This window comes from Nyctereutes procyonoides, unplaced genomic scaffold (genome assembly GCF_905146905.1).
Source record: "Nyctereutes procyonoides isolate TBG_1078 unplaced genomic scaffold, NYPRO_anot_genome, whole genome shotgun sequence".
Classification (NCBI taxonomy): Eukaryota; Metazoa; Chordata; class Mammalia; order Carnivora; family Canidae; genus Nyctereutes; species Nyctereutes procyonoides.
In genome coordinates this window covers 18933935-18949779 of record NW_026575042.1, presented here as the reverse complement: position 1 = coordinate 18949779, position 15845 = coordinate 18933935, and the positions used below count along the sequence as shown (strand labels likewise).

The 15845-nt window shown below is 37.9% G+C and overlaps 1 protein-coding gene across 1 annotated transcript in view; it reads left to right on the top strand.

The window, feature by feature from the left end:
• RARB (retinoic acid receptor beta) overlaps positions 1-15845 on the top strand; it is a 722113-nt gene that overhangs the window by 311283 nt on the left and 394985 nt on the right. The gene's annotated exons all lie outside the window — the stretch shown is intronic.

Genomic DNA, 15845 nt, shown 5'->3' with positions numbered 1-15845 from the left:
ATGCCAATGTGCTAATAGTTGTGGAATCTCATTCATCTCAACAGAGGCCAGTTAGCTCTGGAATCCCATCTGTTTGAGTGGATGCAGTAAAATGTCATGAAAATGTGGCCATTCATTCACATCACCAGTGAGAGCTTTCTCACTATTAATTTCCTTTCATTTTAAGTGACTCCAATCACACAGTTTCTTATACCAACTGAAAAAGTGTTTAGAGTGTTCACTTAATTTTTTATTTTGATTTTTAAGTGCTCATCCACAAGAGAGAATTAAACAGTTATAAAAATATGCACAGAGTCTAAATGGAGATGCTTGCCATCCCTACAACAGATTTAAAAAAAAAAAAAATGCTTCAGCCAGATTTTTCAAGTCCCTCTTAGCATAGGATGCCCAAGGCTGTGTTTTGGCTCAGAGGAATTTTTAGGCTGATTTTTTTTTTCTCCTGAAAATATAAAGTTTAAGCAGTAGAGAAACAGGATGAGTGTTAACGAGAACGGGGTAACAGAGTTGCTGTCTCTTATAGATTGCTGGAATGACACAATAGTTAAGAATGTGGCAAGCCTTCTAGTTCTGCTCCTGGCTAGTTGACTAGCAGAAATGCTGGAGCCAGGCCAGCTACAAATTGTAGCAGGAGCCTGTAAAATCACAGTCAGTAGGAATTACAACCGTTTTCATACATTTTGTCATTTCCTTAAGAAATTCCCTAAATTGATTTTTAAGTCAAGAAACTTGACTTCTAAAAGAGAGTATCTGTGTGTATGCTTTATGTATTTCAACATGCATCTGATAGAAGTAAAGGAATGGATAAAGGATATAGGAGATAATCGATTATTTGCTAAAAATAAATATGGAGGAAAAGTGCTTTTCTCCCCCCCCCCCCAGGTACCTGTAAGCATATAAATGGCTTAATCGCTCAAATATGTTTAAAGGCATCAGACATTTTTCATGGACTCAACAATATTAAGAATAACTAACCATTGCTTCCTAGGTGCCAGGCACAGTTCTAAGTGTTTTATGTACATTAACTCATTTGATCTTTGTCACAAAATTGTGAACTACTGCTGTCATTTCCATTTTATAAATCAGGAAAGTGAGATTCAAAGCTGAGACTTTATCCTTTGTCTCTAATATTAGCTTTATTATCACTTGATTCCTAGAATGCGATTCACCTTTTTATTTGCAAGGTGTGAATTAACAAAGCAATGTGCCTACCAATTTAAATCAAACATGCCAGAACAAATGCAGCAGACTACTGTTTATCCAGAATGTCTATAATTTGACACATTCTGAACTAATAACTTTTCCAAAATGTGGATATCTTGACTTTGAAAGAATGCAACAGTTGATAAATGTAATTTTATCCCAGAATATGATATTTGCACAATTGAAGCTAAATGTTTTGAACATGATTTCCTGCCCAACATATAAACAACTAAGAAACATTACAGCACAAGTATTACTAGCCAAACTGTTAAGATAATACTGTTCTATTTCTTACAAACTTCCCTTCTCTTACACTTATTCTGGGGACTGGGCTACCGTAATTTCACCTGGGAGATCAACCATCACTTTATACCATATGTTAAACCAAACCATGCTTCAATTATTAGAATGCTGTGATTATTAAGATGTTAATCTTTTAAGGTATTCTTATACAATGATCTCAATGCTTGAATTCTTATTATATTATAATTTCTTATAAACTCTGCTCTGTATTTAAATGAGTGCTATTGGTTTTCAAAGATGATCCTTAAAGAAGTTATAGACATATTTTAATAGTGCTACTAAAGATCAAAATTTCTTTGAAATTCTTCTTCTTTTTTCATTTGTAGCAAGAATTAATTTATTAGGAAGTGGCTATTTATCCTTGGAATTGCCTTAAAAATATAATTTCTGAAGATGTAAATAAATGATAAGTTATTCCATATTCATGGATTGAAATAATTAATATTGTTAAAATGTCCATACTACCTGAAGCAATCTACAGATTGAATGCAATCCCTATCAAAATTCCAGTGGCATTTTTTTTTATAGAAATAGAACATTCTAGCAATTTTCAGGGATATTCTAAAGCTTCTGATAAAAAATTTAAAAAATAAAAACTATGTCACATGATATAGCAGAACGGCAAAAATAGTTACATAAATATTCTATGTACTTGTTCAGGAACAGTTGTACATTGCCGTCAAAGATAGCACAGTCTTGCATCTTTTCTTGGTACCACTGTGACCCCTGGCCTCTTTTTGAGCCCATGTCTTCCTCAGAACTGACATCACTTGGCTTCACCTCTGCTTTAATGCAGTAGGAAGTTTTAGAAGCCAGTGCTGAGCAACTTTGAGATTTTCGCCCTGACCAACACCACACATTGGGTTTTTCCCCAGGAGAAAAAAATTATATTTTGGCAAAACTGGCTACTGGTTTCAGGATAAGTATTATGTCAGTGTTTGTGGTTTATGTTCTCGAGTAGGTCCTTGAAGGCTCAGAGTGGACCAATATATTCATTTCCCATTGCTGCTATAAAAAATGACCACAAACTTAGTGGTTCTAAAACCACACAGATTTATCCTTTCAGCTCTGGAGATGAAAAGTCCAAAATCAGTTTCACTGGGGTAAAGTCAAGATGTCAGCAGGGATAGTTCCTCCTGGCTCTGAGGAGAGAATCAGTTTCTTTGCTTTTATCAACTTCTAGGGGCTGAGTATATACCTCGGCTTTTAGCACCTTTACCTTAACAGCAAATCACTACAAATTCTGCTTCTGTCATCATACCACCCCTTCCTGTAATCAGACTTCCCTTTGTCTTTCTCTTATAAGGACCTCTGTGATTACACTGGAAGACTCCGAGAATCCAAGATAATCTCCCTGTTTCAAGATCTTTAATTTTAATCACATCTGCAAAGTTCTTTTGGCCATATAAGATTACATTCCTTGGTTTCAGAAATTAGGACCTGGGCACCTGTGGGAACCATTATTCAGTCTACCTTAGGTGGCTCAGCTACCACAAAGGCCTAAATCTGTGTCTGCTATGGTCTGAAAGGTTGGTGCCCATGCAAATTCATGTTGAAAATCATAACCCTAAGCGTGATGGTGTAAGGAGGTGAAGCCTTTTATGAGTGATTAGGATACGAGGATGGAGCCTTTCTGATTAGTGATCTTAGAAAGGAGAACCCAAACGGCTAGTTTGCCCCTTCCACATGTGAGCACACACGGAGAAGGTACTCACCATGAGAGCTCTCACCAGAGCAGGACTATGTTGGAACCTTGACCTTGGACTTCCAGCCCTCAGAACTGTGAGAAGTAAGTTTCTATTGTTAATGAAGCACTTAGTTTGTGATACTTTGTTAGGGCAGCCCAAATGGATTGAGACAGTGTCCTATGCATGTTCATTACAACTGCAGGACTGTAAGTTGGCAACATTTCTGCTCCTCTACGCTTTCTTCATAGTCTGCCCTGGTTCAGAAATGTAAAACCCTCATCATACCTTTGCATTCTTTTTCCTTCCCACTTGTCTTAGAACATATTTTGGGGCATGCTTTTTTGCAGAGCTAGTTCTTACTATTATTTTTTTTTTTTCAAAATGTTGACTGTGTTTTAAGGAACAAATGCAGGTTTATTGACAAAATCTCTTCCAGGGGGGAATAAAAGTAGATAAGAACATTTTAAAAAACTGAATTTGTGAATTTAAGAAAAGACAGAAGAAGTAAGGAGGGAGAGAAGGTGAGTAAACGTTCCCTAGAGGTGAGTAGAGAGCAGGAGTCCATGAGGCCTGGGAGTGGTGAGGACCCAGACCTGATACTAACAGAGGGCCTTACCAGGGTAAATGGCTGTGTGATGCTCTGCAAAGGCTGGACCCTGTGCCCAGGGCACCAAGGCCAAGAAAGCCACATGTATGGGTAAATCTAGGCTTAGACTTTGGGTAAATCTAGACTCTATCAGTAGAACCTGTGTGGACTGAGTCTACCCATTGGAGGTTTGTTGGTTTATGTACCTATTTCTTTTTTGTAATTATCAAGGTAAAATTTGCATAACTAAATTCATTCTTTTAAGTTATATGATCAGTGGTTCTTTAGTATATTCTCAAAATTAGGCCATTGTCATCATTACTCACTTCCAGAATATTTTCATCACCCAAAAAGGAAACCCTATACCCATTAAGAGTCACTCTCTCCTCCTTCTTCCTTCCAGTTTCTGTCTAGGGATTTGCATAATCTAGACATTTTGTATAGATGGAATCATATGATATGCAGCCTTCATAGCTAAGGCTTTTATGGCTTCTTTCCCTTAGCACAATATTTTCAGGATTCATCCATGATGTAGCATGTGTCAGTACTTCATTCCTTTTGGTGACCAAATAATATTCCATTCTACAGGTATACCACATATTACTTATCCATTCATTAATTCGTGGTCACTTTGGTTGTTTCTATTTTTTGGCTATAATGATTAAGGCTGCTGTGAATACTAATGTACAAGTTTTTGCTTAGATATGTTTTCACTTTCCTCATATATTCAATAGTGGGATTCCTGCATCATATGGTAGCTCCATGTAACTTTTTTCCTTCCTTCCTTCTTTCCCTCCATCCATCCATCCATCCATCCATCCATCCATCTTTCTGAAACTATCAAACTGTTTTCCAAAGCATCCAGACCATTTTATATTCTCACCAGCAATAGTAAAGGGTTCAAATTCTCTCCAACATGCGTTATTGTCTTTTTTCTTGTAGTCCACCCCCAATGTTTTGGTGCATGAGACCCCAGGTCCTTTTAATAACCCTGGAAAAGAAGAAAAATCTTAACAGTTTGAATCTTCCCACTATCAGGTAGTATAAAATTTAGAGTCCAATCAAATATAATTTAAATTAGGCATCCAACCTTCTACATTTGAAAAAAAATATATTTGCTTGCTTGATCTGACCTTCTCTTTGTACTATTGTAATTCTGATGTAGTGCTTCTTAACATTTTTTCCATACAACTACGTATTTGAGTGGCCCATGGTAGTAAACAAAGGAGTCGCTAATGGATGAATAAATACATTAGTCAAAGGCTTTGTTCTACCTCCCTACTACACTACTTTGGAGACTCTGACTTCTTTTGTATGAATTCTTTTATAAAAAGAATAAATGTGTGATGAATTTATTTTCAAATATCAGTGAATTTGTATACATACTGAGCTTGACTATAGCAAAGTATAGTGTATGTATTTTCATGATCTCCTATTATTTCAAACTGCAAGATTCTAGAGACCTCAAATGTGTCCCTTGCCATAGTGATTTTCCAGCAGCCTGCCATTTATGAATGGACATTTACAAATCCTACTTGATAATGTTGTGTCAGTCTTAATCCTAACATACAGGTTGACATCCCATCAGTGGTCTATTACCACAGTCAGCTAAAGACTAGCCAGTTGGGCACCTGGGCGGCTCTGTGGTTGAACATCTGCCTTTGGCTCAGGTGGTGGTCCCAGGGTCTTGGGATCGAGCCCCACATCTGGTTCCCTGCATGGAGCCTGCTTCTCCCTCTGCCTATGTCTCTGCCTCTGTGTGTGTGTGTGTGTGTCTCATGAATAAATAAATGAAATCTAAAAAAAAAAAAGAAAAGAAAAGAATAGAAAAAGATTGGCCACTTCATCCTTCCAAAAGAGACAGAGTTAAGTACTGGGATAGTAAAGTTCTTCTGGGAGTTAAGGTCTAGCGATATAATTTGAGAGTTTGTCAGATAAAAGAGAAGGAAAAAAAACAACTGAACAAGTGAAACTTGGGCCTCAAAAAAGTCAGAATGATGTTCTTAACACTAAAGGTAACCTAGAGGCACAGTCATAACTATTGTGACCTGATTCATCCCTTTTTCTACAAATGTTTTGGTTCTATGTACCTCTCTATCTCCTATTTCTCTTTCACTTGGTTTCTCTAGTCTCGTGGCTTCTGTGAACTTACTTTCCTGTATATCTTTCCATTTCTATGCCAGTCTTTTACCTGCATCTGTCTTTGCATGTTAGGCATTCAAAAATGAATCAACAGTAAGAATGATAGGATAGACAGGTCACCATTCAATGTAGAGAATCTTCTAGGGGCCGACTGCAACTTCTAGGCTGCCTCCTAGGCTACTAGCCAGCCTCCAGATCATGGACTTTTCCTTGAATCAAATCCTAATCCAGTCATTATGCCCGATATGGCAGAACTCCACGATGCAAAGCATGGGAACCATTGTAGAAGGAGTTGCCTACTGTCGCTTCTCTTAGTAACGAGCCATGAGGGGATCCCTGAGTGGCTTAGCAGTTTAGCGCCGCCTTCATCCCAGCGCATCATCCTGGAGTCCCGGGATCGAGTCCTATGTCGGGCTCTCTGCATGGAGCCTGCTTCTCCATCTGCCTGTGTCTCTGCCTCTCTGTCTCTCTCTGTGTCTCTCATGAATAAATGAATAAAAAAAAAAAAAAGAAACAAGCCATGGTACTAACAGATATTTGATTCAGTACATTCTCTACACCTTTCTGTTTTGGAATCCATATGAAAAGACTTTAGGAGAAAGCTGGCTCTTCAGGAGGTGGGTTTGGCAACGCTAGTGTATGTAACACCTTTGGTTTGAGTGTTGACTCCCTAAAAATTCATGTATACACTATTCCTCCTATAATTTATGAAATTAAAATCTAAGTGTTTTATGCTTTCTAATATATGTGTATTCCCTCATCATTTTCTGAGTCATATTTTCTCTTTGTATTTCTTTAGCAGATGGAATCTTATAAAAATGGCCCAAAAAGGAATGCAGGGACATTTTGTGTATGCTTTAAAAATATGTCTTCAATATGCCACATGACCTCTTCCTAAAGCAGCAGAGTGATTCAGCTTTCACTCTGCTCAGTTGGTGGTCTGAGGGACTTGTTGAAGGCATCATGCTAAGTAAATTTCCTCTCTTTCATTTCTAAAGTAAAGAGTGGTAAGATTTCTCTTTTTGGCCAAATTCAACTTACTCATTGTGTCATCCTCTTGGTTTAAGTTGACCATAATTTTATCACTAATATTTACAGTGGAGACGGTGTATATAAGAAAGGCTGCAAAACTACCAGGCAGGCAAACCTGACTTCTTTATAGCCATGTTTCTTTTCTATCAAGAACAGCCGCAAAAGAAACTGACAGAATTTGTGCTGAGTTTGGCATTTTTGCTGAAAACAGGTATTTGGCTGAATGCATTTGAGAAATTTTAAGTGGCATTACCTGGAACCAATGCCTTAAATAAATAGGGAGGTTTGAGCTAAAATAAACTGGAAGAAGAGGCAATATACATGTAGTATCTGTTGAAGCAAAAATATCCCCCACAACAAATACTAAATGAAGTGAAGAAATAGAGAAGAGTTTAGAGTGCTCCACCATGAGAATTTTAAAAATCTATTTTTTTTCATCTCTGCATGTGTTTTATGTTAGCCACATCAATATGGTGTCACTAAATTTCAATGGGAGGAAATGGATACAATGTTTTCTACAGAAATCTTTTCTGTCACTTAGATTATACTCAAAGGCAGAATGGTGTAAAATTAACACTTTTCACCAGGTTAAAGTGCCTGGCTCCTGTGTCTCAAGATAGACTCTCAACAAGTGTCCTCTCTCCAATTTGGAGTCTTCTAGAAAGCACATATCAAATCACCAATGCATTAAATGACATTTCTAATTACCAGTATGCGTGTAGGTCCGTGGCTAAGGCAGGTCAAATTCCATTTTTATTTTATTTATTAGTAGAAGGCTTTTGACACAGCCCTGTGGCAAAGTCCATGATGGCAAGTAAAGCCTCACTGTTTTGTTCAATTTCAGATTGAGATCAAACAAACAAAAAACAGACTCTTAAATACAGAGAACAACTGGTGATTGCCAGAAGGGTAGTACGGGAGGGGTTATGGATGAAATAGATAAAGGGAATTAAAAGGTACAAACTTCAAGTTATAAATAAGTCACAGGAATAAAAAGTACAGTGTAGGGAATATAGCTGATAATACAGTAATAATGTGTAATGACAGATGGTAACTACATTTATTATGGTAAGCATTGAGTATAGAATTGTCAAATCAATATATTGTACCTTAAAACTAATATAAAATTATATGTTAATTATATTTCAATAAAATTGTCATGAAATATCATATGTGACAAAAGAAAATTTAGTGAATTTCTAGGGAAATATAATGTGTAACAACATGCATTTTTACCTATTCCCTCCCAAATCTTAAATAAAATTATAGAAATGGGATATAAAATGTATAAACCATTAAAATTAACAAAAATATGAGAGATGCTATTTGCAGATAAGAAATGGCAACAACTGGGATCCCTGGGTGGAGCAGCGGTTTGGCGCCTGCCTTTGGCCCAGGGCGCGATCCTGGAGACCCGGGATCGAATCCCACGTCGGGCTCCCGGTGCATGGAGCCTGCTTCTCCCTCTGCCTGTGTCTCTGCCTCTCTCTCTTTCTCTCTCTGTGACTATCATAAATAATAATAAATAAAAATTAAAAAAAAAAAGAAATGGCAACAACTAAAAAGAAAAAAAAGAAACAGTAGTAACTTTTTTGAGGACAAAAAGTAAATGGGCAGTAATGAGTAAATCAGTAAAGTGCAGAGAGTAGAATGCTAACTGAATGCCTGAAGAAGGAGACACAAAGAAGCAAGGAAATGCAAGCTATAGGACTTTGGTCGGTCCCAGAAAGTAGAAGCACCAGATGTCCAGAAAGATGGAAGTGATGATTGAAATAGTAAGATTGGTTGGAGTTCTGAACAAGGAGTAGTTAAATTCACTTCTCCACCTGTTACATTCTGGTGATTACTGTAACCCAACCCTGGTAGGAAAGATAAGTCTCCTCTTTGAATAAATTAAATGAGAGACATTAGAGTTCTGGACACCAGGCATAAATGTAGAGTGGGGAGGTAGTGTTAGACTGAACACAGGAGGAAGAAGTGAAAGGCTACTTATTTAATAGTAAGCCCACAGTCAGCCTGAGCCTTACTGTTCCATTCATCTACCAGAAGTGTTTTCTCTCAGGCATTTTCTTTTTTCCCCATTTTGGGTAGAATCTTAGAGAATTTCTCAGTGAACTTACCAAAGAGCCTATAGAAAATGAAAAATCATTTCTCCTGTATCCTTCTGAGTTCTTGGCTGAGACCACTGTAATAAAAGATCAAGAAGGGAAAAACAACAAAAGTTTGTTAACATGTATACTTTATGCATACATGGGATAGACCAGAAAAAAATGAGTATGTCCCTGAGATGGCGTAGAATTCAGAATTAAATACCATCTTGATAGGGAAAGGGGAAGGGGTGGGTGCAGTGTCTAAGGAAGTTGAATGGGTCCTTAGAATAGACTGGAAGTATGATATCTTGTGACAGTTTGTCTGGGGGTGCTGTTGACTTCTAGCTTCCTCTCCTGTGACAAGAGTCCATCTTTGCTGGTTGATAAAACTCCCATGGAGGGGATTTATAATTGTGTTCCTTTTGGTGGCTATGTCTTCAGGCATATCAAGAGAGTTTTTAAAAAGCCCCTCCCTACTTTTATTGTTTTTCAAGTACTTACAACTCAAATAATCAATATACCAAATCATATGTTGGGGTGGCATGTCCTGAATCCCTACAGTTATGTTTTAGGGTGGTTTATTCTGCTACTTTCATCCCCAAATAATAAGTCCAAAATCTAACTTTTGGAAATTCTCCCAGAAATGTCCACTTAAGATCACATTCTCATAAAACTCACATCAATGTAGAAATCAGAGTAAAAACATTAAAAAGAACTAACCTTAATAGCCTAAAAGAAAAATAAGCCATTTGTGACAAGAACCAAACGTGTAAAGAAGAAAAAATTAAAAACTCTTTCACGATTAATAAAATCAATCAATATGAAATCAATGAAGTTAAAGGTAAAGGTTATCTTGCAAAAAAAATGGATTAAAAGTTAGAATATGAGAGAAAAATATAATAAAAATAGAGAATCAATTAGGAAGGTGCAATATCTCATATTTCCAAAAGGAGAGAACATAATAATAGATAGGGAGATATTATCAAGAAATATTAAATAAGTTTTCTCTAATCAGAAGGACATGGATCACCAGATGAATAAGGCTACCATACTTAGCACCGTGTAGAGGAGGAAAAAAGATCCAAGGGGATAAAGAAAAGATTATGAAGGCTTACAGAAAAGGAAAAAAAAAAAGTAACACACAAAAGATTTAAATCAGAGTGGTTTTAGAAATTCCAAAGGAATGTCAAAAGCCTGAACAAGTGGTGTAACAAACGTCAAACTCTAATTTAAAAAAGTTATTTTCAGGCAGCCCGAATGGCTCAGTGGTTTGAGTGCCACTTCAAGCCCATGCAATGATCCTGGAGACCCAATATCAAGTCCCTCACTTTGGGCTCCCTGCATGGAGCCTGCTTCTCTCTGCCTGTGTTTCTGCCTCTCCTCTCTCTCTCTCACTCTCTCTCTCTCGAATAAATAAATAAAATCTAAAAAAAAGTTAGTCTCAATCCACAATTTTATACCTACCCATACTATCAAACAAGTGAGAGATATAAAATATTTTAATACATCCAAGCTTCTCCAAAAATTACATCCGCATACCATATCACCAAAAGATCTTAGGGAAAAAACCCACAAGATCAAGAAGCAAACCAAGAAAAAGATGAGTGTGAGATCCCAGGAATTTTCCAAAAAAGACAAAAAGAGAGCTGAGAGATGTACGAATTTGAAGTCTAGTTGTGGACATCCATGCATGAAGCTAAGACAAACACCAGTCAACCCTGTGGCATGTAGAATGTCCTCTAATTATGGAACTCCCTATATCATAGGACATGTCTGGAGTTTGGGAAAAATAATTCATAAGTGGAAAATATTCCATTATATAACAAAGCACTCTTAATTCCCAGAAAAACAAAAATTAATTAATAAAACTGAAAATGTATTATGTCATTGGCTCAGCTATAACAATATTTACCTACTCATAATTAGGTCAATATAAATGTAAATGATTTTTCATTTTTTAAAGTTTTTTAATTTTTATTTATTTATGATAGTCACAGAGAGAGAGAGAGGCAGAGACACAGGCAGAGGGAGAAGCAGGCTCCATGCCCCGGAAGCCCGATGTGGGATTCGATCCCGGGTCTCCAGGATCATGCCCTGGGCCAAAGGCAGGCACCAAACCACTGCGCCACCCAGGGATCATTTTTTAAATTGTGATGACATTGTGTTGAGAGTAAGAAAAGAAGGTTTAGTATGTGTTAGCAATAGCCGAAGAAACTTTAATCATATTTATAGTAGAAACCAATAGGTAGTAAAGGAAATCTTAGATCATTATGAAAAAAATAGTTTAAGCACATTATCTAGAAATACAAGTAACAGGAAAAACCCAACTAAAATAGTTTCAAATAATTGCATATAGAGAGGGGAGCTAAAGGATTGGGAAAGTTGGCTGCTGTTTTTCTTAATTAATCTAAAGCAGAGGTCAGCAAGCTATGGTCCATGAGCCTGGTTCAGCAGGCTGCCTATTTTTGTAAATCATGTTTTATTGGATTACAGCCATGTCCACTCCTTTACAGATTATCTGTGGTTGCTTTTGTCTCACAAGAAATTGGTACAAAAACAGAGTAGAGTATTTGTAACAGAGACTGTATGGCCTGCAATGTAAGTTATTTACTTTCTGTCCCTTTACAGAAGAAATGTGCCAACCTCACATCTAGAGCAGTGGTTCTCAAATGTTAGGTACTTCAGAATCATCCAGAGGGCTTCTTAGAACACAGATTGCTGGGTCTGCCTTAGACCCTGATTCAGTCAAGCTTGGGCCTGGGGAATCTGTGTTTCTAACAAGTTTCCAGGTGATGGTGAGACAGCTGGTTCAGGGACAGGATAGTGCTTTGAGAACCACTGGTTTAAAGGAACCTATTTTTTTTTTTTTAAATCATACGTAAGTACCATGTTTATAAAACAAATTTTAAATGTTTAGAAATATAAGCTTGAAAACTCGCATGCAAATTTAGGCTAAAATAAATACAGAAACGACCTCTGGTAAATTAAATGTGACAAGAAATTGAAATGCAATTTAATTTAAAAAACATCTTTTTAATGTAACAAAAACATTAATAAATTAGACTGGAGAAAATATGCTGTGTGTTATTAAAATAATATCTCACGGATGCAGGCATAGATGTTAACAGTTCCCAGGATCCCTGTCACTGCATGGGCACATTTCATCCAAGTGGTTAGTAGGTAGACCTCTTCTACTACCTCCTGTCATTCTGCTGTTTATCAAAGGCAGATTATGCAGAGCAAAATCAGCTATGCATACAGTTATGGAAAAATCCTTTCTTTTTTATTTCCTCTTAAATATTTTCAGGATTTCCATTTAATGTCTTAGGAAAGCACTTATTTTCTGGACAGCAGAGTCTAGAAACTTGGTTTAAAACCTCAGCAGTTTAGTGCCGTCTTCAGCTCAGGGCATGATCCTGGAGACTGGGGATCAAGTCCTGCATCGGGCTCCCTGCATGGAGCCTGCTTCCCCCTCTGCCTGTGTCTCTACCACTCTCTCTCTGTTTCTCATGAATAAATAAATCTTAAAAAATAATATAAAATAAAACCTGTTCTTCCCTGTACCCCTTTCCCTGACGTTGAAACTGACAGCAGGGAATCTCCTGGGTGGTAGATCCACGATCTGCTGACCTGCTGCCCACTTCCTTCCCCTTTTTCATTCAGCTCCCATTTGCTTTGCTTCAGATTGTGAAGGAAGGAACCCAAACCCAAACTGAACGAACCCAAACTCACATCAGGCATGAAGAGGGGAAAAAAAAGCACTGCTAATACTGCTAACCATCTTTTTTTTTTTTTCGAGAAGCCTAAAACAAAGGAAATTCTCTGCTTCCAGAAATAGCCTTAATCAGTCACATATGTGAACATAGACCCAGTGACTGTTCCAACAATTTTCCAGCAACATAACAGGATTTTCCCAACGCACCGATTTTTTTTCCTTTTGCCCTATTATCAATATAAGTTTCTTTTTTTGTCTTTCTTTTCTCTTCTTTTTTTTAATTTTTTATTTTTTCAGGATCCTAGGCATGATACCACACTTTTCAATCAGGCAGGCAGGATGCTGAAAATCTGCAGTGTTTGAAAGCAAAGAGAAATGAAGGATTATTGAGAGTAGAAATAGTCCCTGGTTGGTAAAAACAAACAAACAGCTTTAAAACTCTAAGAATTGTGCCCTGCGGGGGTGGGTTTGCTGAACTGTCAGCTCTACCAGTTAATGAGGTAGTTTGTCTAATGGAGATAGAAAAGACCATTTTTAACAATGCTGGGTTTTGTGTGTGTGATTTAAAAATCAAATTGAGTGGAAATGCAGCAAATACGAAATGGTATTGTTTATTTTCTAATTAATTTGCTACAAACCACAAAATAAAAGTGTTAAATATATTAGATGGTGTGTGATATTTTAGAAGAGAAAGCGGGGAAAACATTCACCTCTCATAGTCCATTTACTTTATTTTCATCAGAGAAACAAGTTGTGGTTTGAAAGTGTGAAAAGGACAATGATATTTGGGGACGGCATCACTTTTAGGGATAAATGTGTTACATAAGCCAATAGCAAATACTGTCTCCTTTGTAAGGGACAGCAAAGTTCTGGGGAACCTGGGACCAGATGGTCTCACTGTTGATGACATTCATTTGTAATATTAATAGGCCAGGGACTCAAGGCCCTGGGGAGAATGTCATCTGAGTGAGGCCAGCCACTCACATCACAACAGCTTGTGGACTTTTTCCTGTAGGGTACAACTAGGACACCTCAGGCACTCAGTGACATAAAAGCACAGCATGGTAGAGGGGAAAGCACAGAGATGTAGCCAGATCTAGGTTCAGATTGTAACTTAGCCACAGGCTGACTCTGTGACATTGCTGTTAAGTCAATTAAACTCATTGAGGGGGTGGCTCCATGGTTGAGCATCTGCCTTTGGTTCAGGTCGTGATCCCAGGATCCTGGGATCGAGTCCCACATCAGACTCCCATAGGAAGCCTGTGCTTCTCCCTCTGTCTATGTCTCTGCCTCTCTGTGTCTCACATGAATAAATAAATAAATTCTTTAAACAAACAAACTCATTGAGACTTAGTTTTCTCACCTGGAAAATGAGGATAACTGCCTATGGACAGCTCTAAGGGCCAGAGCTTAAAGCCCCTAAGTGAAGTGCTTGACAACACAGTAAACAAATGGAAATTACTATGAATTAGAAAATGTGGGGATTCATAATCAAGCTGGCCAACTTCACAGACTGAGAAGTCAGGAAGCCTTAATATGTCTTGGTTCTCAACTGTACCCGGATCCCACCTTTCCTTCTTCTATGACAAAAGTTTTAGTCCTAATGTTTTCCTCAAACAACTGTGCTGTGACTTCCTCCCTGCCCTGATCCCAAAGCCTCTTGTCTATTCCAGTGAGCTTGTTCTCAGAAGCATATCATTTGATGAGACAATACATATGTGAATAATGAACTTTGACTTAGTGGGGTTTTTTAAAAGATTTTATTTATTTATTCATGAGAGACAGAGAAGGAAAGGGAGGCAGAGACACAGGCAGAGGGAGAAGCAGGTTCCATGCAGGGAGCCTGACGTGGGACTCAATCCCAGGTCTCCAGGATCAGGCCCTGGGCTGAAGGCAGTGTTAAACCACTGAGCCATCCGGGTTGCCCTTGACCTAGTGTTGACTCCACACAGGGCAATCTTCTTCTCTTGATGTTACTTCATTTCCTCATGTACCCCTCGCAACCACCCTCTGAAGTAAATTCTATTATCATCCCCATTGTGTAATAAAAACTGCTATGTTGAGAAGATCACTGCCCATGGGATGGAACCATGATTTGAACCTAGACAGTCTGGCCCTAGAATCATGCTCTTGACTGTGACTCTGTGCTGGCCCTGAGATACTGTTCTTGTTTTGTGTCATGTGGGCTTGCTCTCAGGGCTTTCCTTCAGTGGAGTCTAGAGTTTGAGACTTTTGCTGAATATTGGTCTTCAGGACCAAAATGAGCCCATGGAGTCTACAGTCAGCCCACCCTAGAATTGATTTCAGGCTTTTTCCATTCCTGGTCACCAGGAGTCCTAGGTCTCGATCATCCCTTGCATGTATTTTGTGAGGGCAGAGCAATTTAACCCTCTTTAACAACATGATCTCAGTTAGAAGCTGTTAAAACTAGACAGCTCTGTGATGGCAGGATCCACATTAGCATTGTTTCATACTGTATCTCTACAGCCTACATCAGCACCAGGTGTCTAGTAGTAGTTAGCATTCCACTATTATTCCACAATAATATTTCACAACTGCTTTATTCCACAAAGCAGTTGTGTGGATCTATGGATGGTGTTCTTACAAGAGAGGCATATACTATTGACAATGAGAAACTGATACATTTCATGGGTCTTTGGCTATATCTCTTACTTACCTTTCCTTAGGATCTAGGGGTCTCCTAGAATTATATTTTATTTCGTTGGGTATCTCATTCCAAAAGAATGGGTTGAAATCCCGAATTTGTTTACATAAAGTATGTAACATCTTGAAAGAACCTAGGTTAGGACATCATAAAACAATGTGTCTCTAAAAGAAGCAAGAAAAAACATTCATTCATTCACTCAATCAATATTTATTGAGTATCTGTGGCCCATCTAGTTTCCTTTTAATAGATTAAAACATTGTAGTACACAAAACAGAAAAACTCTGCCCTCCTGGTCAGTTCATTCTAATGGGAGACTGACAAAGCACTCTCACAAAAACTTAAGTGCCATGGAGAAAACTTAAAGCAGGATGAGGAATATGGAGAAAGATTACCCCAGAGTGAGGGGACATGGCTATTTAAT